Genomic DNA, 7,124 nt, shown 5'->3' on the forward strand with positions numbered 1-7,124 from the left:
TCTAACTCCACTGAGTTAGATTTCACGTCTAATTTCGGTTCTACTTCAGACTTGTCTGAAGGAGTTAGACGTACGTCTAACTTTCACTTTCTATTAGACTGCACGTCTAACTCCACTGAGTTAGACTGCACGTCTAATTCTGCATAAATTAGACTACCCGTCTAATTGCAAAGATATTAGACTACACGTCTAACTCCGGTGAGTTAGACTGTACGTCTAATTCCGAATATCGATTAGACTACCCGTCTAATTACAAATATATTAGACTACACGTCTAACTCCGGTGAGTTAGACTGTACGTTTCATTCTGTGCATTCATTAGACTTACGTCTAATTCTTTACATTCATTAGACTACACGTCTAACTCCGATGAGTTAGACTAAGCGTCTAATTCCGTGCATTCATTAGACTACACGTCTAACTCTGATGAGTTAGACTGTACGTCTAATTTTATGCATTAGACTTACGTCTAATTCCGTGTATCTATTAGACCATCCGTCTAATTACACGTCTAACCCCACTGAGTTAGACTGTACGTCTAATTTTATGCATTGAATGCCAAAATCGGTCAAATGACCCTCATTAGATTTAAGTCTTATGACATATTGTTTCAATACACCTGTATCAAAATTCATAAGTTATTTCATCATTAAAATCTCAGTGGTTAAATTATTTCAACACTTAGTTAAAATAATTTGACCCAACAATTTCCCTCTTTTTGATGAAGAAATTGCAAACCTGCATACATATATCAAAACATGCATTCATCATATAAATAAACAAAGCCCTTGTTCACTTACATCATTCATCCAAAAACCAGTATTCGAAAAACCATCAAAGAAAATTGTTTAGTAGAGTTAAATAAAGTAAAAGAAGAGATATTATTGTTCTTCCTTTTTAACTCGAGGATCGGTTGGACTCATTTCTTGACTAGAAAGCATGTTGATGAAGGGAGGATAGTCGCGACCACCACGACCGCCTGCACTTAATCTTCCACCGCGTTCACCACCACTGGCACGTCCACCTTATTCAACGTTTGATAGCCTACTCTTGCCACCACCACTTCGACCTCCACGCTCACCACCGCTTCGACCTCCACCTCTCTTGGTTGGCTTAGGATTGTCATCGATGCTTGGAGCTCGCCTGGATCTTTGTGCCGGTTGACACACCATTGTTTCTTCTACTTGACTCTCCTTGAGCTGGTCGAGGTTGAGCACATTCAGCATTGGACTTTTTGTCCTCCTTTGCTTGAAACTTCATAGCAATGGAGTCAGCAAATTCCTGACGTTCATTATCATTCCTGCTCAAACACCCCTGAATTTCCACCATCTAATTCTTCACCAGACTAAATTCTTCCAAGGTTTCCTTGTGGCGTTCATCATTGATTTGCCTTTCAATATCAAATAATTCGGTTTGACGATTCACAAGTTGCTTTTCAAACTTTGAAAAGTTTACATTTGCAATATGAGTCTCATATGTGTTCTTCTTCAAAGTGTTCTCCAGCTCAGTGAGAACCTTGAAAATATTGTTAAAGTTCTCTCTTTCTTCTTCCATTGAGTTCATGGCCTGTGACATGGTCTTTTGAATCGATGATAGCATAGACCTCATAGATCTTAACACCTTGTTTCTCCGCAGATGACTCTCGTCATGAGACGAGATTTCTTCAGATTCTTCTGCCATGCTTTGAATAGGCTCAAAGATTGTATGAATCTCAAGCATATTTCAAGAGTAGTGAATAGGATTATTGATATTTTCGTGAACATTTCCCACAATGGTGTCGGGAAATAGACGGCGCTTGACAAAAGTTGCTTGTTGATCCTATTCCTCCTCAGATGAGGAACTTTCTTCTTCATCAACCTTCTCTTAAGAGGGTTCCCCTCAGTTCTGAAAGTTTCTTTTGAACAACCTCTGTTCTCGCAACAGGGGTTAACATCACATCTTCTTCAATAGGAGCTTGAACAGACTCCTCAATCACTTCTTCCAGAAGAACTTCTTCTTCATTTACCTCAAGAGCTTGTTCAGGCTCTTGGACAATCACATCTTCTTCTTCTTCATTTAGACATTCTTGAATAGGTTGATATAGAATGCGTCTCTCTTCGGCAGAAAGATTCCCGAATTCGATCATGAGAGCCGCATCTAGCTCATCAGCATCATTATCAACATCTAGAATGTCCATAGCTTCTTCTTCATTGAGAGGTTCTGCGCCAGAGCAATCGGCGCCATGAATGTGTCGAAAAGCAACAAAGACATAACTGTCCAGGATATCGTTCAGCATTTTCAACACCTTTATTTCCACTTCAGATCCTTTCTCATCAGGATTGAAATTAGCTTTCCTAGCTTCGAAGATTGGAAAAAGAGCTTTTCCAAATATGCACGCTTCCACTAGATCTTTTCTCTTTAGAGCCTCACCAACTTCTGAAGTTCTTGCCCATTTCAGAACATCCTTTTCGTTTGCCACCCTCTTCTTCCATTCTTTAGTTATAGTAGTGTTTGACAAAGAATCGTTGTACTTGGAAGACAGTCTCTCCATGGACCAAGATTCATAAATTTCCAGTTTCTCAGCAGTAAGAACTTTAACTTGCTCTAAAATGAGGTCAACAATCCCTGTTGCCTCCGATACCTTTTCAGGATCTTGAATTGCAATAGATTTACCTTTTCCAACAACCTCTACGGGTTTTGGAGCAGGTCTTGGTTCACCGATCACGAACGCATCAGTTCGAATGCTGATTGAGGTTTCTTACAGAGCTCAGCAGGAAGCTCCATACGAACAACTTTCCCAGCTACCAATGAATCTTTAGGAACTGGAATGATGGGTTCACCAACAACAAGGGTAAGAACATCACCTTGTTCTGGTTGAGATGACTCCGTAGCACCGGCAGCTACAAGATCAGTTTGAACGACAGGAGACTCAATCCTATGAACAGTTTCATCATTTGGATCGGCTGACTCAACAGCAAGCCCTTCAGTAGATTCTCTCAAAGGAGAAAATACAGATTCAGCTTGTTCCACTACGGGAATATCAAATTTAGGCACAGCGGCCAAAGATTTGGAAGACTTTACCTTTACAGATTTAGACGCGCGGGGCGCCTTAGTCTTCTTCTCCTTTGAGGCACAGGACCTCGAAGGTTTCTTCAAAAAGGTTGAGGGAGTGGATAATGATGACATTGGAGTTGCAGAAAGTACGCCTTGACCTTGCTTCAATCTTGAATCGACAAATTCAGAGTCCTTCTTGTTTGGACTTTTCAGACTGGAGGAACTGGCCTCCGATTCATTCACCGTTTTAGTTCTCTTTGCCCCTGTTGACAGAACAGAAGAAGAGGGCTTGGATCGGGTAGAAGGTTTTCCACCGGTCTGGTAACTCGAAGCACTAGATGCAGATTCAAGGTTTCTCTTCAACCTCATAAGCGTGTTAGCCACCGTAAGAGCAGTAAATACTCTTGGAGAGTTGATCTGCACCGGTTCACCGACAGGAACCCCCAAGTACTTCAACAAATGATTCAGTTGAGCCGCATATGTTATGCTTTCCTTGTTTGTCTGACAGATAGAATAGCACAAGTTCTGGAAGAGGGTGTGAGCCCAATTTACCTGGATCCCTTTTCAGATAGCACACATATAGTCAAAACGGTCTTGACTATATAGATGGAAAGAACTAGATTTCCCTTGTAGAGCCTTTGCCACCACATCGTTCAGAAGAATGAAATTCGGTTTGAATACCTTCTTGAATCCATTCACATGAATCTTCAAACCGTCTGCAGAAAATGTTGTCTTCATCTCCTCCATGATTTCTAAAGAGAGAACCAAGTCGAATAAGTGTCCCTCCGTAGGAAGTTCAAAGAACTCCGCATAAACTGCTTCGTCGAAAGAGAACTCCATTCCGTTGACGGTTGCTACGATGGATTCACCCACCATAGTTGTCGTTTTGAAGAACTCGCGAACTTCGTTTTCGTAGAAAATGAACGGTCCGCCTAGATACTTCCTTAACCCATAATATTCTAGTGTTTGGAACATCTTCACCAACTCCGGTTGATCTAACGTGTACAACGATGGAAAATCCACCTGCAAAGTATAGTGACCGAGAGTGATTTTCTTCACCATTTTCGAAAGAATATGAACTGACACAGGATTTCAGAGAGATTTAGTGAGAGAAATGCAAAGAAAACTAGGGTTCTTAGGAATTTTGAAGGATTGAAAGCTTTCAAATTCATGCAGTAATGTGCTTATATAGATGGAAGAGGGAAATACAGAATAACCGTCTATTCTAGGGGTATGGCCAATTAATAAATGTTAGACGTCATTTTTCAAAAGTCATCATTAAAAATGAGGGTATATCAGTCATTTTCTCTAAACTTGATAGACACGTGTCTTCATGTTATTAAGAGATGATTGTTTGATATTTTGAGCGGGAAAAGCAGATAGATCTCAACGTGGGACAACTGTCCTTGATCAGTCTAATCGGCACGTAGTTAGACGTTTTTCTTACTCCACAAATCCATATAACACAACGTCTATTAGACGGATGAATCTATTAGACGCATACATCTAATTCCGTGTTTATAAAAATCCGTCTAATGTTTATTAGACGTGTACGTCTAATTCCCAATAAACACCACGTGTTAGACGTGTGTTTGATTAGGCGTGAGCATCCACTTGCTCATGACGTAAAAACGTCTAACGCTTATTAGACGTGTCCATCTAATTGCGTAGGTATAACACCTCAACATGTAGACTTAGATGTATAGATTGTGAGCAAAAATACGTCTAAGTACACACTGTTTCTTTTAGACCCCCTTATCTAATTAGACCGATTAAGGATATTCATCTAGAGAATATCTTTACTTCCAAAGTAATTTTTCCTCTCATTATGAATATGGACATTAGAGTTTAATAAACAATTTTTGTGGTCCAAAGACCAAAAACATTTTTAACAAATAAAAACATTTATTCTTCCAGAATGGCAAATGCCATCGTTGATCTTCCCAGTTGTTTACTCAGAGGAGTACTCTTCTAGTTTCCTTCCTGCGATCCTCCTGCATCACCTACAAAATAAACTATTTACACGTTTTGGTACCCATACTCAATTGGGTTCTCGATCAATTAGTCCCTTAAGAATCCATATCTGAGTTATTCTGATGGACTTCCCATTTTGTGTTGTGATTAATGCATAAGATTTTGACTTAGCAGATGACTTCCTGCTAGCCACTAATCCTTTAACTTTTGAAGAAAATTTTCTTTTAAAACTCTTTAACTTAGAGCCAGGTTTTAAATTACTAGACTTATTAGCCTTTTCTAGCTTATTCTTAAGTCAGCTAACAGTTGGCGGAACATAAACTATTTCATTTTTTAAAGCAACTTCTTCATGAATAGGATCAGATTCAATATCAGTCACACTTCCTTTAACAAAACTTATTGTCTTAAGTTTGTCATTTGGTTTTGACTTTTTGCATGACAGGTTAGGGTCATTGCTATCAAATCCCAATTCGGATCTAGATCCAGCAGGTTTCAACATGCTGATCTGATATTTGACAGCATCACCAGACCTTGTCCATGCACAGACAACATACTTAAGCCTTTTGTTTTCAGATGAAAGAGTTTCAATCTGTTCCTTGAGCATCTCATTCTCAAATGAGATCTCTTCAATCTTCTTTTCAAAATCATTTGACTCTTTCCTTTTAGACAGATTTGGTTTATTTAAATCTGATGAAGATTTAGTTTCATTTAGAGATTCTGCTAGCTTTTTGTACTCGATGACCATGTCATCTAGTGCAGCTACCAGTTGTTCCCTTGAAAACCTTTCGGAAGAGAAATCAAATACCTTAGTCTCCTGAGTTCCGTCTTAATCTTCTCTAGCCATGAAGCAAGCCACGTCTTTATCATCACTTTAACTGGATGAAAAGTAAGAGCCACGACTTCTTCTTCTGTTCTTTCTGTCATCAGCCATAAGAGCCTTCAGCTCTTTACCATCATCCTTGGCATCTTCACGCTTTGGCTTCCGGCATTCCGATGCAAAATGACCTTTAATACAATAGTTAAAACAAGTAATATTAGCTTTAGATTTTCTATTATCATTAGAATTTGAAGAGTTTGGGTTAGAGTTGCTCTTCTTCATGAAGTCGCCAAACTTCTTCATAAAGAGAGACATGGCATGCTCAACTGCTGAGCTGTCATCTTCACGTCCGGAGCGGTTGGTGGCTCTTCAGCAGTCACCAGCGCCTTGTGTCACGGGCTCAGTCTTTTCACTACCGATCCGTGTGACACTAGTTACGATCTTCGCAAGAACGAGTAACTAGTCAGCCTTACTCGACGCAACACTCGGCGTTTAATAGAATTGACACAAGAATTCTAGAGAGAGAGTAACTCTTGTAAAAAAATAGTAGTATATTACTCAAATACTTGGTGATTTACAATGTAATACCTCACGGGTATTTATAGGACTAATTCTAGCTATTATATTAATGACACACTAATTTAGGGTATTCCTCATAAGTGTCAATTAGTGATGCACTAATTTAGGGATTCCTTCTAATTGTCAATCAGTGATGGACTAATCAAGGACATTCCTTTTAAGTATCAATTATTGATGCACTAATCAAGGACATGCCTTTCAACTCTCAATTAGTGATGCGTCAATCAAGCACCTTCCTTCCAGCTAGAATATTCATTGCGTTGGGCTTAAGCGGGCTTAAGCCTCCTCCTCTTCTTGGGCCATGAATATTGGGTCGTGACATTCTCCTTAAGCCTCCTCTTCATGGGCCAAGAAGATTGGGCTGTGACACTTGGCAATGATAACGGACGTGGGTTGATCTTCTTCCATCCTACAGCTCAGCTCGAACTCATAGGCCTTGAGATTAGCGAAGAGATCAAAGAGAGAGATCTTGTTAAGATCTTTGGATTCTCTCATCGCCATAGTCTTTATGTCCCATTCTCTTGGAAGAGCACGCATGACCTTGATAGCAAGCTCTCGGTTGCTATAGGTCTTGCCTAGGATGGACAAAGAGGAGACGATCTTGCTGAATTTGGTGTCGAAATCGTTCATTGTTTCACCAGTACGCATTTTGAAGTTGTCGAACTATTGAGTGACAACCATGATCTTGTTTTCCTTTGTTTGCTCGTTGCCCTCGCACAGT

The sequence above is a fragment of the Impatiens glandulifera genome, chromosome 4, assembly GCF_907164915.1.
Source record: "Impatiens glandulifera chromosome 4, dImpGla2.1, whole genome shotgun sequence".
NCBI lineage: Eukaryota > Viridiplantae > Streptophyta > Magnoliopsida > Ericales > Balsaminaceae > Impatiens > Impatiens glandulifera.